Genomic DNA, 19,279 nt, shown 5'->3' with positions numbered 1-19,279 from the left:
ACAGCTTTATTGATGTTTTTTCTATATTTCTCAATCTGTGAACAGAATTGATTTGACCACTTACATTTCTGACTTTGGCATATATTAGAGTATACGAAGACAGTTTGAGGTAAACGGAACATCAATTGTGCAAGGTGTTGTTCATTAGCATTTCCAGACCCACCCCAGTCAATGTGCATAGGTCATTGCCACCACAGCGCACAATCATGAAGTCAGGGGGTTGGATATGCAAAAAGGTTTTAACCAAAGGCATAAATTGGTGCCACTTTAATCCTATCTGTGCAATCTATTTAATATGCACATTTTGCAAAGCTAGGTCTTTGTCAATACCTCTGTGTTCAGCATATCTTTTGCACCAGAAAACATAGCTGTGTCTAACAATCCATACTGTAAGCATTTTGAAGGGATGTCTGGAAGTAATAAAAAGATGTCTGTAGCGGAGGTAAAGTGGTACAAAAGGGGGTGGTGATGGACTGAGCATCTGAACCAATCAAACACTCACACCAAGTCAACAGATATGGGTTTAATCCATCACAGTTCTTTAGCCCACTCTGCCACCCCAGTTCAGACATGGCCATATGCAAATCAGTCTGACCCTGTGCCTCATGGGAACAGTCCAGCCCGAACTGCCAAGCCATGCCTTCCCTGGACCAGAAACAAGCTTCCGAGGACCAGTTTCTGTCATTTTAGCGGGTTCAGCCCGGCTTGCTTGAATCCAGTGGCAAAGTGAGCAAGGGACTCACGTCTGAGCATACCCTGCCAACTTATGGCGAAAAAAGCGGTACAAAAGGGGGTGATCTAGAGTGGGCTAAAGAACGGTGATGGATTAAACCCAGATATGTTGACTGGGCATGAGTGTTTGGTTCAGATGCTCCGTCCATCACCACTCCCTTTTGTGAAACTTTTTGTAGCTGAGGTAGTCAGTTGGTAGAATGAGTGGTATCTAAAATGATGGACAAGATGCCGTTTTTTAGAGAATTGATTGGCTGTTTAAGAAGATTGTATACTCAAAAATGGGATGCATGTTACATTCTTTAAAAAGCATGTTCCTTATTGGTTAGTAGAAAATGTTTGAAAGGTACAGTAGATAGGATAAGGAGATATTTTGCAAACGTCAACCACACCTGCTGTTTGCATTTGTAACCTTGTGTGCTGGATTAAAAAATATGGTGAACTTGTTGTGAGAAGTTGGCCTGATATGTGATGTCCACTATTCTAGTGGGCACCCTGTATCAGTACAAACAACCCTTATGATGATCATTGTAAAGTCAACCGTATAGACCAGCTATCCTAGTGGTAGCATGGACCAAGCAGTCTTAGGCTAATACTTCAGAGATCATGTGAAGCCAATCGTTTTACCAATAATAACCCCTTGAATACCAAATGAAAGGACACCACACCAGTTATATATCAAATATATATGTATTTATTACTAACACAACCCCTCTGCACTCTTTATGAGTTCAGAGTTCGAGATACAGCACAAGTTACTCAATAAGCATACTATAAGTTGCACAAATACAATTCTGCCCTAGGGGCCTCACGAACCATATACTTAGTAAGTGGTATAAGAACCACTTCAGGAAAGGTGAATAGGCCTAGGAAATCGGTGCGGCTACACTGAGTAACCAAAGGTTAAGAAGCAGGAGTCCCACAGGATGCGTGTGCAGTGTCTAAACTCACACGCAGGTTCTCATAGACTTTCAATGGGAACGTAAAGTTTACAAAGTAGTTGATTTCAGGCACTTCCGGATGGACTACGGGAAAACCCAGTTAAACTAGGACACTTGGATAGTTATTACCCACGGGAGCACCGAAGTACTCGAGTTACCTCACCCAGGGAAGCCGGGTGCATAGGTGTTCTTTTGTGTAGGGTTTCGTCGTCGAATCCTATGGAGAGCTACACAAAGATGCTGCAGGCGACCAGGAGGAAGATGTCCGGATGGATCCAAGGGTGGATCGGAGAAGTGAAGAACCTGAAAGAAGAGGGGACAGAGTCTGGGTCAATAGCCAGTGGCCAGGAAGGAACCAGGAAGGAACCAGGCGCTGTTGAGATGCAACCAGGTGAAGAGGTGAAGCTTGTCTCTGCAGCCATGTAGACCAAGAGGCGTCAACAACAACCATGAGCTGGATACAGATTTTCCCACAAAGGATCTCGCTGTTGGCGGTGTCAGCTTCTGGATTGGAGTCAACAAGCCTTGACAAAGGCAACCCATGCAGGAAAGGAAGATCAGCTTCTGTTCAGACCATCAAGGTCTCGGGAGCTTCCCATTTACAGGAAAGCAGGAGCAAGCACAGAGCAACCAGGCAAGCAGTATTGATTCAAAAGGATGTCTTCAGGAGGGCCACTAGCCAATGTGCTAGCAACCGCAAAGACGCATCAAGGAGAAATGCAGGCACAGGCCCCACGCGGCACTCGTGGAGTATGGAGGGCTGAGCTTCGGTGAACTTACTGCTCGGGGTTGGGGCTTCTCAAGTCCAAATGCACAACTTTGAGGATGCCTCAGAAGCTGCACAGTTAGCAAAAAGCAGGTACTGTAGGTTGTCCGGTCCCACGTCTCTCATGTCCGCCACAGGTCTCAGCTTTGCTTTGGATATGGGTCGGAGTCAAAGAAGTCTGAAAGTCCAAAGGCTGCATCGCTAAGTCTTCGGGGTCCGGCGGGAGCGTCAACAAAGCAAACCAGTAAGTCACTGATGGTGCCTGTTTGCACAGGTTGGTCACTCCTTGACCACAAGGGAGATTCTTCAGTCTTTTAGTTGCAGTAGAATGTCGAAGGTCCAGAGTTTCATTTCAGAGTTTCAGTTCAGGATAATCTAATGACTCTAGACACAGCTCCTAACTTTATACTAATCTAAGGGGCTGGATTACCTGCTAGGTCCCTCCTATAGGTGGAACCTGGGAAGGGTGTGGTTATACCCCTTTACCTTTGTCCAGTTTCGTGCCAGAGCTGGGGCTGGAGTGCCCCAGCAACTGGTTTGAACCGGGCTATGCATGGAGCACCTCGTGTGCCCCAGGCAGTGTCTCATTTCTTTCAACCCACCCTGCCCCAATACACTACAGCCTGTCTGGGGAGGTACTAGCACTTCCCAAGGCAAGAAACCTATTGTCCTGGCCTCCCCTGCCCGAGTTTCGTCCAGCAGCAGGAGGTCAGACTCGTGTCTGTGGCAGCAGCATCCATTTTGTGATGCTGAGGCTCTGTTTAACTTTAACCGGGTAAAGCTACAACTACATGTCTTCTCCCTGTAGAAGGGTCGAATGCTACCCCTGCCACCAGGACTATTGGGGGGGGGGGTAGTATTCCAAAGCATATGACACCTTACACGACATGTTTTGATAAAGCCAAACCAAAGTTAGCATTAACCGCAAGGTTTATAATGCACTTAAGAGTATATGGTATGGCTATCTCATAGAACATCTATAAGGACATGGTTCCGAAAGCTGCAGACAGGCTCAGCTCATGCTAGAGCACCATCTCACATAAAACCAAGCACTCTGCCTTCAGTATTGTCAAGGCCAGCCATAGGAGTGACTTATAGGCATATATGTGTCTATATATAAGGTTAAATATAGGAATGCTGTATCTAAGCAAGGGGTGATTACACAACATTGCCCCAGCTGAGTGATCAGCCAGTTGTGTCAGTTTGGATAGCCAGCCAGGGGTGGCATAATACATGCTTCAGCCCCTGGTAGGCCTTGGATGCACCTATGCCCTGGGTACCTATGATACACTATACAGGGGCTCACAAAGGTGACCCAATACCCAATTAGGTATGTACCTAAAGTACATGGTGTCCATTTTACAGAGAGAGCAGATAGCCTGGGGCCCTGAATAGCAGGATCCCAGGCCAACTAAGTCAAAAACCAGCTAAACACTAGGCAAAAAGTTGGGGTAACCATATAGTCAGATATCCACCTTCCTACACTTGTGACCTGTCAGTTCAGTTGAATGTTCCATGAACTATTACTATGGAAACTGGCATTAAGCAGAATGGGGGTAGGGTTGAAACTTAACTGTGGACTGTCTCGCAGATAGAACAGTATCTGATAATTGTTACAAAACCTTTCCATTGTTTTCTCTTAACTTGATTTCGCCTCAATCTCATTCATTATTTTTTAGCAGATGGACAGAGATTGCATAGACTAAACAATCTAGGCCCTTGTACATGTAATCATTTCCCGACACAGGATACCATGCATTTTACGATGTTTTGTGATCATTTTAGCTCCATGCGAAGAATTTTTTAAATTGCTATTCTAAAGGGGAAAGGTTTTATGCAAGTCAAACCTGCCTTGTTATATTTGCAGATGTTAAATGATCCTTGGGAGATTTTTAATGATGCCAATTTTTTAGCGGTGGTTGTTAGGCATAGGAAAAAAGGTTACTAGACATTTTAAACTATGGCTGATCATATACTCTGATACAAATTTGTCTTATAATTTCGTTATCACAATTTTTTTAATTTGTATAAAAACGACGGAGGATGATGTATTATTGATGTAGTTGCGGTTCGACATATGAATTACTAGCGATCCTTTTTATTTGTACATTTTATTGCTATGAAATTGGTAAATTTTATTTACCCCAAAATGCATTATGAATCTTATCTATTTATATTACTGAAATAATATTTGTTGTTTGTTGTGTACTGGTATGGCTTCTATTGGCCAAATAAAGTGGTTTTGACTGACTGACTAACTGTGGACTTAAAATATGAAATTATAATTTATATATAGGTGATACATTATTAAAGTATAATTTCCCAAGTCAGTACTATCTTTAGAAGTGTTGTGTTGTTAAAATTGTAGTATTTTTATTTGCAATATATTTTTGAACTCCCATACGGATTTGTGGCTCCATCGCGTTGGTGCACGGTTGAGTCACAACTCCAAAAAAATCCAGAACCAATAGGTGTACTTTTTGAAGTCAGTGGGTAAGGGTTAATAAATGTAACCAATAGAAATGTGTTTTATAATTTGAAATAATGTAGGAAGCAATGTGATTTGTTTCTTACATGTATTTGTGCGGAGAAAGAGAGGGAAAGTTTGCCATTACTGATTTTACCTTGCTGAGAGTGGTGCATTACATTGATTGTGTGCATTAGAAAATCTTTTATGAGTTTGTGATATTTTAAATTCTACAAATCAATTTGGAAGGGGAGTTATAAATTTGTGAGGTATATTATGAATTTGGTTTATTTTTAATCTTTAAAAATTATTGAGGAACTGTGATGTTTGAAATATATTAATAAATGTAGAGATATGTATTGTAGTTTGTTTTATTGTAGTTAAATGTTGTTTGAAATAGATGTTGTATAGTAATATGTGTATATTGGAAAATGAATTAGTGAATATGTTAGTTTGTTTTAGTGTGTGGATATGTAGATTTGCAGTATGTAGCATAATTGTAGGTGTTGCTTTAAAATTGGAGGTGGAGTGTGTCAGGGTTTTAGGTGTGCATGGACTTCTGTCTCAAGTGTGTCTCTACTTGTATATTTATTTTCATATGTCTCATACATTTGAAGGTGCATGATGTCTGACAAAGAGGTGTTATTGCTTTTTATGTGGTAGGCTCAAGACTGTGAGTAGTGGTGGAATGGTGAAGATGTAGGATAATGAGTGTGGTTTAAAAGATGTTGACATAAGGTATTAGTGATTAGACCTCTTTTTTAAGTTTCTGGAGAGGTACAGTTGAAGTATGCCACATCATTGTGGGTGTTTACTTGAAATTGGAAGTTTGTTCTGTGAATTTTTAAGGGTTGGATAGTGTTATGGTACAGACATTCATGCATGCTTGTAGAACTATGGTGAGACGTTCAGTAAAGACATGTGATGGGCTCCTGCTTAGTATTTGGGAAGGTGTAACACTATGAGTAGTTGTATAATGGTAAACCAGCAGCCCAAAAGAGAGGTTTGAGATATGTTTGTAGAGATTTTATTTATTAGAGTAATTTCTATGATATGTGGAAAGGTATATTTCCCATGTATCACATAATTTGCGGTGTCTGTTTGAAAATTGAACAGTAGTCTGTGAGGCTTTGAGCTGTGGATGGTGTTGTGACAGATATTTTTCTACTTGCACATATATTATGGTATGTGTTATGCATCTGAAGATGATAGATGTATAAAACACAGGTATACATTCATGTGTATATTACTTTTATATATGATGCTGCTAGCAAACGGCACAGACATATGCATACATGTTTTTAGAAATATGGGGAGACTTTCATCAAAGATAAGTGAAGGGTTGCTTTGCTGTTAGCTATGCTCAATACCAGATTAGTACGAGAATAGTAAAGCAGTAGTAGTATAAAAGTGATGTTTAAGATATGTTGAGAGAGGAATTATTGATTATGGTGCTTTATAAGAGTCAGTGTAAAAGTTCCCTTGAAATTTGCCGCATAAATCTAGGTGTGTGTTGAGATGTTAAGCATACTCTGTCTAATTTAAGGCCTTTATGGTCTTGTGAGCGTGGTTATATTTCTACTTGCACATGTATTCTAATATGTGTAATGCTTCTGGCAATAAGTTTAGATAGAAGAATGCATGCTTTAAGGAATATGGTTAGAGTTATGGTAGAGACATGTGATAGGTTGCTACTTTATGTTTGACTAGGTCCAAAATACGTCGAATGGTGAATCTGTAGAATAAAAGTGAGCTTTAAGACATGGTGGCAGAAGGGATTACTGATTAGCCTACTTTCTATTAGTCTGGGGAAAGGTACACGTGGAATACACTGCAGTGTGTGTGTCTTTGAAATGTAAAGTCCAGTCTATTTGATTATTTCTGTTATATATGATGATGATTTCAAAATGTAGACATATATATGCATTTAAAGTTTTAGGAATATGGTGAGATTTATAACAGACTCATGTGTAACTTTTATGCTTTATTTTTAGTACGTTCAACACCCTGAGTAGTTACAGAATTGTGAAGCTGCAGTACAAAAGTGTACACCATGTCATAGACCTGACTTTTGTGCTGCAGTTTCAGTATTCTGCTACTACTTAGAATGTTGCTCTCCTTTAATCACCCAGGCACTATTTCAGTACTACTCCAATCACTCAGGCAGTACACATGCACTTATAAAATTACTCAGGGACTTCCTATGTACTCCTGTAATCTCCCAGATATTATCCCTGCAATCATGGAATCACAAGGCATTACTTATGTACTTCTCTAATCCCCCAGACTTAACTCCTGCAATCATGCAATCACAAATGTGTTAGTTATACACTGGATTAATCATGCAGGCACTACCTTTTCACTCCTTCAATCACCCTGTTAGGATCTATGCACTCCTCCAATCACTTATCTCGTGCCTATGCACTTATAACATTACCTAAGTATTATCTTTACACTCTTCCAATCACTGAGGCACTACCACCGTATTACTGCAATCACCCAGGCAGTACTGATGCACTTATAAAATCACCCAGGCACTTTCTATGTACTCCCGTAGTCCCCCAGATATTACTTCTGAACTCATGCAATCACCAATGCATTAGCTATACACTGGTTCAATCACCCAGGCAATAAATATCCTTGCACTCCTCCAATTAACTTCTCAGGATCTATGCACTCCTCCAATCACTTAGCCAGTGCCCATGCACTTATAAAATTACCCAGGCACTACCTTTACACCCCTTCAATCACTGAGGCACGACCACAATAGTACTCTAATCACCTAGGCAGTATCGATGCACTTATAAAATCACCCACTCACTTCCTATGTACACTTATAATCCCACAGATCGTATTTCTTAACTCATGCTATCACCCAGACATTACCTATGTACTCATGCAATCACCAATGCATTAATTACACAGTGCTTCAATCACCCAGGCAGTATCCTTGCACTCTTTCAATCACACAGACACTACACTTATGTAATCACTCTGCCAGTAATGCTGTTATAAAATCACCCAGGCACTACCTTTGCACTCTTGTAATCACTCAGGCAGTAGTTTAGTACTTCTGTAATCAAGCAGGCAGTACTCATGGACTCATAAAATTGCCCACTCACTTTCTATGTACTCAAGTAATCCTCAGATATTAATACTTTAGAAATGCAATCACCCAGGCACTAGCTGTGTACTACTCCTATAGTCATGCAATCATGCAGGTTGTACCTATGCACTCATGTAATAACCCAGGCACTGTAGTGTAGTTCCTATATTCCCAATAGGCTCTGCGCATTGGAATAATATATCCTATAGATATGACGTAGGACTTAGGTCAGTTGGTCTCTATCGAATATACTAAACTTAATAGTGAGTGCCAGCTAGCTCAGAGGTCTCTAGAAACTTTCTCGAATTCACAAAAAGGGATTAGTTTCTGACAACCGCATAAACATGACAACTTTGTTTCCCTAGTGCCGGAATACCTATCTTCGTCGTGGAAACGATAGATAAGTATTTCACTCAGTCAATTGTGCATGCTTCGTTTCTACAGAGTTGCAGAGAAATAGTGAGACAGGCGTTTGCAATAAAAAGGTTTATTGAACAGTCTTCTATCTCATGCAAAAGAAGTGAACTGCTAGTAAAATTGCTGACCTGAGCGTCGGAGAGGACGCAGCTTGTTAAAGACTCCTGGTTGTTGCCCCCCAGGACCGCTGGTAACATCGCTGCCTTTCCGCTGTTGACCCTGCCTTGTAGTCCCCCCGCCGCCGCGAGTACAACCAAGCGGCCGCCGAGCAGGGGACTACATTTACCAGCGGCCAGTGCGCAGGACACGCCAGGGACGCGCCAGGAGGCGCTTAAAAAGAACGTTACCACCGGGGGAGCGGGTGCTAGTAAAATTGCTGACCTGAGCGTCAGAGAGGACGCAGCTTGTTAAAGACTCCTGCTTGTTGCCCCGCAGGACCGCTGGTAGCATCGCTGCCTTGCCGCTGTTGACCCTGCCTTGTAGTCCCCCCGCCGCCGTGAGTACAACCAAGCGGCCGCCAAGCGGGGGACTACATTTCCCAGCGGCCAGTGCGCAGGACACGCCAGGGACGCGCCAGGAGGCGCTTAAAAAGAACGTCACCACCGGGGGAGCGGGTGCTAGTAAAATTGCTGACCTGGGCGTCGGAGAGGACGCAGCTTGTTAAAGACTATAGGTGTAGTTGCAGATGCCATTCAAAACACGGAAAAGCGTCTCTCACTGACTCCGAATATGTGTTTTCCTAACCTTTCACTACATACTACAGCTAATAATAACACTGCGGATTCCTCCACTAATTTAGAGGAATCCCTTTTGATGCAATCTTTTACAGGGCTACCTAGTGGCCAAAAAAGTAGCAGGAAAAATGCACATTTAGCATCACCTACACCGGCAAATAGCAAAGAAGGAAGCCCTTTGTTTACATCCAATTCTGGGGGTAATATGTGCTCATCCCATCCAGGACCTATCTCACCAAATTCCCCAGGGGTCGTCTTTGTTGTAAGTTCGCCCCTTGTTATTAAAACAGCAGTAGATAAACCACTATCCCCAAGTAAGATAAAGCGACGACATGGGAAGAAAATCAAAACTAAATCTAAAGTGAGAAAAATATATAGACCATTAGGTCTTCACAAGCCTTCAGCAAAGGATGTATGGTTAAATTTTAGATTGGCTAAACCACTTCCTGGGACATCTAATCCTACTACCACATCATGTACCCAGAGTGTAATGCTGCCCAACGAAACACAGCCAGAGCACACTAAAACTTATACAGAGCAGACAAGTCAGACTGAAAAGGCAAGTTTATCAGATAAAGTATATCTGACAGACTTGGAACAACTAGTTAAATCTCTCTTGCAACCTTTAAGCGATAAAATTATTAGCATAGAGCAAACCTTAGTTAAGCTCGAAAAATCCCCAAAAAAGGACACCTCGAGCATATTAAAGATCCTTACCGAACCCAAACCGAAGGATAGCTCTTTACCACCTAAAGGTAACCAAAAGCAACCTAATATCACGAAGACACGAGTCAAGAACAACACTCAAAGTGATTGCTCTATTTTGACATCTACCTCTTCTTTGGGCGTCACAGCTCTTAACACTCCAATTTTGCCTATATGTTCAAACACTGACTTAGCAGCAGCACCGACCCTGCCTACCACCTCTGAGGGTTCTTCAACCGGCAGTGAAGAGAGTGAATGGGCTGCGGAAGGTTTATCCATTGACCCACCCGATGATCAGGCCGAGCCTGAAAGGCCAATATTAACACAAAGTGAAGCCTTAAACACACGACCAGTACAAACACCTAAGCTGACACATCCAAAAAGAGTTATGCACATTAATCTCCCTCCGGAATCCCACTTATACACCATAGTAATGATTGGTGTTCCGCAATTAGAAGCGGGAAAAACAGAGAGCTAGGGGGACTTGAAAAATAAAGTAAGTCACTGGTTAACCGCTCATAGACCGATTCCTCCCCACATCAGTGGCAAAATAACAAATTTCAGGAGGGTCGATTGGGTGGGCCACAGATTTAAATCAACTGAGGGTGACTGTATTGTAGTCAACTTTAAGGACAGTCGTGTGGCAAGGTACATAACTGGCTGGAAGGACGGCTCGATCAGTAGCTTGATCCGCACTATGGATCTAAGTTATTTTTACCCTTCAAATGACCACAGTTCAAATAAAGTGCACTCATATTCTACCATAGAGCAGGAGAAAACTCAAGATAACTACAATTTTTATTACAATGGATTAATCCCAAGAAATCATGGTCACTATACTGCAGAAGAACCAAGACAGTATAGGAGAGATATAACCTGGGAATCTAGACAGGTCAGCCAGCCAGGAACCTATCAAGAGAGATGGGAGGCCCCACATGGTTCAAATCACCATCGCGACCATTCTCAACCAACACATCTAAGCAATTATTATAATGTACCCATCTCAAATAGGTTCGATACCTTCTATGATCAGAGCAGCTTGGAGGGGGTCGACTGACTTCATGCTGTCCTAGTTACACCAATGTCTACTGATCCTATACAAAATAAACATACACAGGGGGATTTTAGGGCCGCACATACACAAGCTACAACCGTTCCCTCCTTGATGGACAAATCAGATAACATCAGCCTGATAGACCTAGATGTAGACCACATAAAGGATAGCGTTGTACCATATGAGGACAATAGCATATTGCTTGATCCACCAGAGGTACTTAATCCTCCTCTACTCCACACAGAACTACACCCACCTAGCACAGAAACAACAGGAGTTATACACGCAGAACAACTCAAACCGTTACCAGACCCCATTATGAGAGAAGATGTTCTTGGAATAGCGTCTAGTGACTGTAATGTGAGTTTAGTCTCCTGGAATATAGCAGGTCTGGCTGATAAAATATGTGATTCCGCTTGGTTAGCATTTGTTAAGAAACATGCAGTTATAATTAATTTGGGACTCTGTTGTAAAATAAGTAACTGTTACCATACAAATCAGAACATTCAAATGCTCGAGCTGAAGAGAGGCAAACATGCCTTGACCTTAATTAATTTCTATAATGCTACTAACAGTAAAGGTGCATGTAATATTTTGTCCTTGAATGAGTTGCTGAAGAAGGGGGCAAGTACATTATCATGACTGTTAATGATCGTAGGTGATTTCAACATACACCCTTGCGGTAACCCAGGTGTTACCCCCATGGGATCTCTGGGGTGTAATAGTATGGAAGGATTTCATTTTGTCCACTCCAGGCGGGAAGCTAACCTTAACGATACGGTGAATGAAAATAATTTGACTGTAGCCATGTCCATGGATCCCGAGTCCAAGGTTTTTGAGGTCTCCACATTTAAAGGTCTAGGTCAGGGAACTTTTATAGATCACATATTATTATCTGCAGACCTTGTTAACTGGGTCTCGAGATTTACCATTCAAATGAACATTTATAGTGACCACAACCCCTTAACCATTAGTTTGGGAGGAGGACTATTTGAACAGCGACTGATCCGTGAAGATCGGGGAATGTTAAGTTGCATAAATGGCAAACGCCGACTGAAATGGTCAATGGTAAATCAAGAGAACCTGTATACTGAAATAAATAAGATATGTGGTGAGGATCTTGCGGCCTGCACGTCACAACCTACATCTCCAGAGCAAACATTGGCTGGTTTCGAGGCTGTGGTATTAATAGTAGGCTCCTTATTAACAGCTCCAGCAAGTGGTCAAACCAGAGATAACCCTAAATGGTTTGACCATACTTGCTCTAAGGCAAGCAGAGACCTGAGAAAGGCGCTAAGAACCAAACCCAGAGACCAAGGCCAAATTAAAAACGTGCGACTGACATATAAGAAATCTTCTGCCTCACGGAAAAAAGAAATTAAATCTAGTATCCTGGAGTCTTTACTTGACCCATCAGTTCTTGGTAATAGCAGTAAATTCTGGCAAATTATCAATAAACCATTGTTTGACAATCCTAGTGATATAGCACTTGGGACTAACATCTCAGAGGAGGACTGGGTTACTCACTTTACTGCAATTTTTAAGAGTAACGAGCAACAGGCAGAAAATTCTTTTTTAATTCCTACAGATAATTCTCTGTGCTTTTCTGTTAATGAAGTAGAAAGGGGTATTCATGGATTAACTAGTAATAAGGCGCCAGGCCCGGATGGCCTGCCTCCGGACCTTTTTAAATCCTGTATCTCATTTTGGGCCCCTGTCCTTACTGCTGTAGTAAACGCAGCTGCAATATCGGGGTGCCCAAGGTCATGGGGGCTATCGACCATAGTGCCTGTGTTTAAAAAGGGTGACCGCAGCAGCCCGCTATGCTACAGGCCCATATCCTTAATCAACTCTGTAGCTAAAGTGGTAGGTGGTATAATTTTGAATAGGCTAACCACATGGGCAAATGAAAATAATGTTATATCCCCGATACAATACGGCTTCAGACCTGGTCACTCGACAGTCACCCAGTGCCTGAATCTGTATTTGATCCTAGGTAAATATACCCTGGCTAAGCAGGGAACCGCCCACGTGGCCTTTATGGACTTATCGTCCGCTTTTGATTGTGTGGACAGAGGCAAATTATGGGACACCCTGTTAAAGATGGGCATAGAGAAGAACATAATTAATTTTCTGGCTGACCTGCACTCCGATACAAGAGCCAATGTTCGATATACTCAGGACCTGAAAGTGACGGGGGATTTCAGAATAAATCGGGGTGTTCGCCAGGGGTGCATCCTGGCTCCATTCCTCTTCAACTTGTATATTAACGAGTTGGAGGAGCATTTGCTAAAAACAGGAGCCGATTACCCCTATGTCGGCCGAAAATGCGTCCCTGTTCTGCTCTACGCGAACGACGCTGTCCTTATTTCTAGGACAGCAATCGGCCTCCAGACACTTTTAAATTCTTTCTTTGACTTCATGGAGTCCCGAGGCCTAAGTATTAATAACTCTAAGTTCTTTGTCATGAAGACAGGCCTAGGATCACGAAAATTTTATAATTTTTATATAAATGGGGAAAAAATTCCAACCACCAATACTTTTTCATATCTTGGGGTCCTTTTTGATCACAAATTATCCTGGGGCCCTGCAGTTCTCAAGAAGAAGGGCGAGGTAACACGTGTCAACGCGGCCATACTTGGCTTCGTGAGAAAAATAGGTAACAGCCCGGTGGCCGCTTTACTTAAACTATATCAGGCAAAAAGTGTTGCTGTCGCCTGTTATGGAAGTGAGCTCTGGGGTTACAGTAAATTGAGGGATTTGGAGGTTACAGAAAACAACTTCCTGAAGAAAGTACTGAGGCTGCCAAGGGGAACCGGTAATTTCTCAGTACATGAGGGGTTGGGTGTACCCTATCTAAGTGATAGAATAGCAGCTAACCCCGTGCTGTGCTGGTTAAACTGCTGGCTTAATAACGATATACCTCTCACCCATGAAATACTAAAAGAAGCCTTAACATTGGATGGCAGGTTTAAGGTCCCGTGGCTGAAGTATATTTATGATCGCCTTATTGAAATAGGACGGCCTGATCTGTTTTTAACCCCAAACCTTATCACCAAACCAGATGTCATTTTTGTGAAAAATGCATTTATGACAACCAGGTACATTGCCGGGGAGGAGGTTGAGTTGCAGAAGGACAGTGTTAGGAAACATGTCTTACTTAAAACCTGTCTACAAATGGAACCATATTTATCATGGCCTATGACTGGATATGAACGTTACTTACTAATAAGGTTCCGTTTTGACCTGTTTCATCTCTTACTGGCGGTACCAAGTGGGGCCCATCGGGGTGAGGTGTTGCCAGCTTGCGGCTGCGACGGAAAGTCTCCGCAAGATCTGGACACTTTTTATTTATCTGCCCTTATTACAAAATACCTCGGAGGCTATATTTAAAACCTTGCATCAAAAAACTGAATTTTGCACAGATAAAACCAGCACTTTATTACCTTCAACTTTTGAAATCTGACTGCACTTTATTTGTTTGTAGTTTTCTGAAACTAGCAATTACTTTCAGGAAAAGTATGGAGGTATAATTATGCTGCTAATGCCATTAGGTATTTTTAACCTTTTTATTGCACTGTAATTACTCACTTATTTATATATTTTTTAAAAGTGTTTATTCTGCCTGCTGCTTCTGTCTTTCATATTGTCTAAAGATATACTTGTCTCATAATTGTACTAGCTGGACTGTTTTTATTTAATTGTATGTTTATGAATTGTGCTTTTATGATTGTAAGGTTTACAATCGAATAAAGATATTTGAATTGAATTGAATTGAAGTGAACTGCTACATTAGTTAGACAGAATGCAAAGTATAATGCGTCTAGCGAGAATAGTATTATAAAATAATACTGTAATAGCATTGTATGGTTTCTAAGCCATATAAAAATACATACATAAATAACAAAGGCTCTAATCAGCTCCATACCTTAGAATGAAGGTGGTCTGGTATCTCATTCTCGGGACTCGATTTCCCAACAACCTGCAAGGGGAGTCAGAAACACTGGAGCTGGATTCCTCAGCAGAAGAGGGCAGCTTCCTGATCAGTGTGTCAGCTGGAGAGTCGACTTCCTTCAGCACTTGCTGTAGCGAGCTGCGTCGGTCAAGTAGGTCGTCGAACTGCTCTGAACCACCGTACTTTGCCATATCAAGTGAAGGTATATTTATACCTTGAAGGTGTTTAGGAATGCCATGTTTGACATAAAGTCGGGCATATGAATGTCATGAATGAACCCCTAAGGAATAGATGTTCATTTTAAAACTAACTGAGTTCTTGGAGAAATCAATATTCAAGCAAGGGGAAGTCCTTAATGGCTTAAGCTGGTTTTCAAAGAAATTGTTGTGATGTTTGGTGAACAGATGCAAGTAGCTATGCCTTTATTTGGGTTGCATTGGCTATGCCTAAATAAGGGCTTGATTTCTATGCCTATATAAGGGCAACGTGAATTGTACCTTTATAAGGGCATGAATCGGGAAAATCCATTCGGAATCTAAAACGCCATACAACACCCACTCCACCTTCTTATGTACGACATTACTTAGTTTCTAAACACATTAAACATATCTAAACATGATGTGTTAAAACTCACCCAAAACACATAAAAATGCAATGGTACTGGTTGTACACAAAAGCGCATTGGTGCTGTACGCATTTAAAGCAATGTTTCTTTCTAAGCATATAGTTGACATTTGTGAAAATGCTGTCTGAATGAATTATGAAAATACATTTATGAAATGGCTCGTAAATACAGAAAAAAGGGCCGAAACCATTTCATGTTATAATACATTAAACTGTTTGTTATGTGGACAAGGTCAAATATTGTCTCTGGAAGTTTTTCAAAGAATTCTAGTTCTCTATGATTAGTTCTACTTTAAGCAGATTACTTTGTGCCAAAAAATGAAAAATACAAATTTGGAAAAAGAAAAAGTTAATCATAGAAAAAAATAGTTCCAAAGTAAGAACTTTGTTTTGATAAAATGAAGGTCGAATTCAGAGTCTCTCAGAACACTGTGTGCCAAATTTAAAAGTCAGTGTTATTGTTTGGACAAAACATAAAATCTGCTAAGTCTGTAAAGAATTCATCTACCATTGTAGGTGAGCGTTCAATGACCTCGTTTAGAAGATTAACTGCACATAGATGTGAAGCATCGCCGTCAGCATTGGTCGCATTAGCAATGCTGGTAGTGGATGATACCTGTGTGGTTGTTTCCTCTCGTACATCACAGTCAGCATTTTGCGTTTGTGAGATCTCAATGAATGTCGTCATCAGAAGTGGTAGCCGCTGGGGACAACACAGTGCATGGGCAGTTACTGGTTCAAGCAAAATATCGACATCCGTTGGCGTGACTGAAGGAAGTGTCAGACATGTGTCTAGCATGCATTCTTCTCCTCATAGCAGGCTGCGTAGAACAGGTAAGATGCAATCTTGCCAAATTGGTCTGAATGACAGAAACCATGTGGTATTTAATTCTCTTAAGCGAGTTAATCCCAAAATTTGGATGATGCTCTCACGACACTTCATCGCCAGTAGAGTTACCTCCATGGTGAACTGGGTGTCGCTTGTGGATTGGCTTGCCATATCGAAGCAGTAGGAGCAAAAATAGTATCCCTGCAGCGAGTCCCAAAATGAGAGGCAATCCACCAAACATAGAGTGCACGAAGTTTGGAAATATTCCTAGGACTGCTTCAAAAGGTGCTAATAGTCCAGAAAGTACTGTCTTAAATACATGTACAATACCGCTCGTATCAGACATGTTTAAGATACGACTTAACATTTTGGAGAAATGTAATGGGCAATTTGTAGTTAAGAGGGCATGTATCTTTGCAGAAGAACTTGCGACTTGCAAATCATAGGTCTCCTTGGCTGAGGTCAGTGGAACAGTTTTCTGTAAAAGAATGGCTTTCATTCTGCTTAAAGAATCAATTCGTATAGAAAAGATGTTCAGTGACCGCCATAACGGCAACTCCCATTCTGTCTTGGTTTTTGAAAACAATACTTGCATACAGCAAGTGACCCTGGCAACATACCACAGCAGCTGTGATCGTTCAACATAATGTCCAAAAAGTGGATCAATCTCAGCATCTGGAGAACCTTGCAGATGGCAGGATAAGTTGGATGAGGAACCATCGCAGGCCCCATGTAAATTAATACCCTGTCAAAGGAGAGAACCGCTTAGTGCGTTTTCACAACTTTCACCACTAAGAAACATCTCTCTTCCCCTACTCCAAAATCTATGTGTGTACAGTAATCCCCAGGATGTCTTGATGTATTCTTTACCCAACCTTTTTATTTGTGCCTGCTGGTATATGTTTAATCTGACATCTGACATCTTGACATTGATAAAATGCTACTTGAAAAGGAAGCCTACCTTATTTTGAAACTTAACTGTATAATGACTGGCTTGAATAACATGTCAGAGTTGTCAAGGATTTGAGACTTTGCGCCATACTGCCTAGTTGTCACTGCCAAGACGACCTACGGTCGCCAATAATAATGCATGAATTAAAATCATGGGATTTAATTGCCGCACTGCGGGTCTGCATTGATTTTGCCCCATACCGCCCAGCCGTCATTGTGAAGACGACTTTTTTGTCGCTAATACAGATGTATGACTAATGTTTTGATTTATGATCGTGCGATCTAATTGCCATACTGTTTCTTATATTGCAAGATGCCTGTATATCGCCAAGCTTCCCAATGTGGGTATCGATTGTTCAATGTTGTTATGCAACTGATACAATTCTTCAACAAACTCAATATCCCAGAATGCACTACCCCAGTAGCGGTTTCCTTTTTAACTTTGTCGAAATGGCCGCCGCGGTCACAAACGAACCGCTAGCGATTGAGGAGCACCGTGTAATGCGGCAGAAGTAGAACGCTCTCAAAAGGTAGGCAATAGAAGCGGCCACGTTAGTCACGCTTACTTGTAATTTCTATCTCGCTTAGCGCATAGTGACCTTTAATGCGTTTCTTTGCAGAACGCGACAGACCTCACATCGGAAGACGCAAATAATAAAAAGAAAGCGATTCTGAGTTTCTACAGCCCTGGCTGGGGCCGTAGATTGGGGCGAGAGGCAGCGCCTTGCGTAGCAAGGATACAGGTATGAATAACATCGCATTCGGTGCTTATATGTATGACATTTCTGCGATGTTATAAACAGCTATGCACTCACGAGTACATTGTCTACACAGGTACATGTGAGAATTATTGACGAAAAGACAAAGTATTCCTCAGTTGTGTTTAATACAGGTACGATATATGTGCTACATATATGAGTCATTCAAACTTTCATTTAAATACTCCTAGGTTTTAAAAGTAGGTTATGTGTTATTTAAAACAGGACTAACGGCAAGTAAAGAGACTCCTCCGCCCCTCCTCATATTGTGAGATCTTCCTGATTAAGGTACGAATTCCTTAACTTTTAACAATCGCTTTTTGCAATGCCATATAATTACGCATTGTAAATGTGGACAATTCTTTTTGTTCACTCTCCAGATTGTTTTTGTATAAAAGTGTCCCCGGTTGAGACCTGAAACAAGGATTGTGTCCACAAATAGAAACTACTAAAGGTCAACCTCACTCAAACATACAGGTACATTTAATTTTATCCAAATGGCACTATTTCTGAAAATGAGGCCAATTGGTTGTATTAAAACGCTGTTTTTCTACATCCTAACAGAATAGTAACAAGAGCCCTGATGATAGTTTGGACACTCTTGCCCCGAACTTGAAACGCGTCGGCAAACCCAGCAAGAGCTAATTACATCATTCAGTGTGGTTTAAAATAAAATTGCCTCATGCTTGTTCTCTTGTATAGAATTGGCTCTCTTCATGAAAAAAAATTTATGAAATGATTTAACATATTGCAAAACTGTGGCACTGCAATTTGTATTGTTTGTTGGATGTAACACTTGATGTTTTATTCTTAGTATAATTTGTAAGTGTTTTGTGTCAAATGTGGATTAAGTAAGATTGTTTTCAACGTTTTTGTATTGTGTATTCCCTTTCTGCCATTTAAAAAACTTATTTTTATTAATCTCCCCAAAAAAAGGTACAAATAAATATACCAGACCAGGTTTAATGAAATTGTTTATCTGGTCCTTATTCATAAACTCACTGAGAAAGAGGGCAAGCTTGTGTATGTCAGATTAATATAGGGTCCAGCCCTCCCTCAGCCCCGCTAAGGACCTATCTCCCTTTTGTGTGCTGGTATATGTTTAAGGCAATACTGAAAATGGAAAATTGTAACAGACAGAGTGATTGTTGCGTGTATAACCCATTCAGTGGCTGGCTTTTCAGCAACTGTAAATGGCAATTTTAATCCAGTTTTTCAATGCTCAGCACTGTATAGTCTG

This window comes from Lissotriton vulgaris, chromosome 3_1 (genome assembly GCF_964263255.1).
Source record: "Lissotriton vulgaris chromosome 3_1, aLisVul1.2, whole genome shotgun sequence".
Classification (NCBI taxonomy): Eukaryota; Metazoa; Chordata; class Amphibia; order Caudata; family Salamandridae; genus Lissotriton; species Lissotriton vulgaris.
This window is presented reverse-complemented; position numbering follows the sequence as displayed.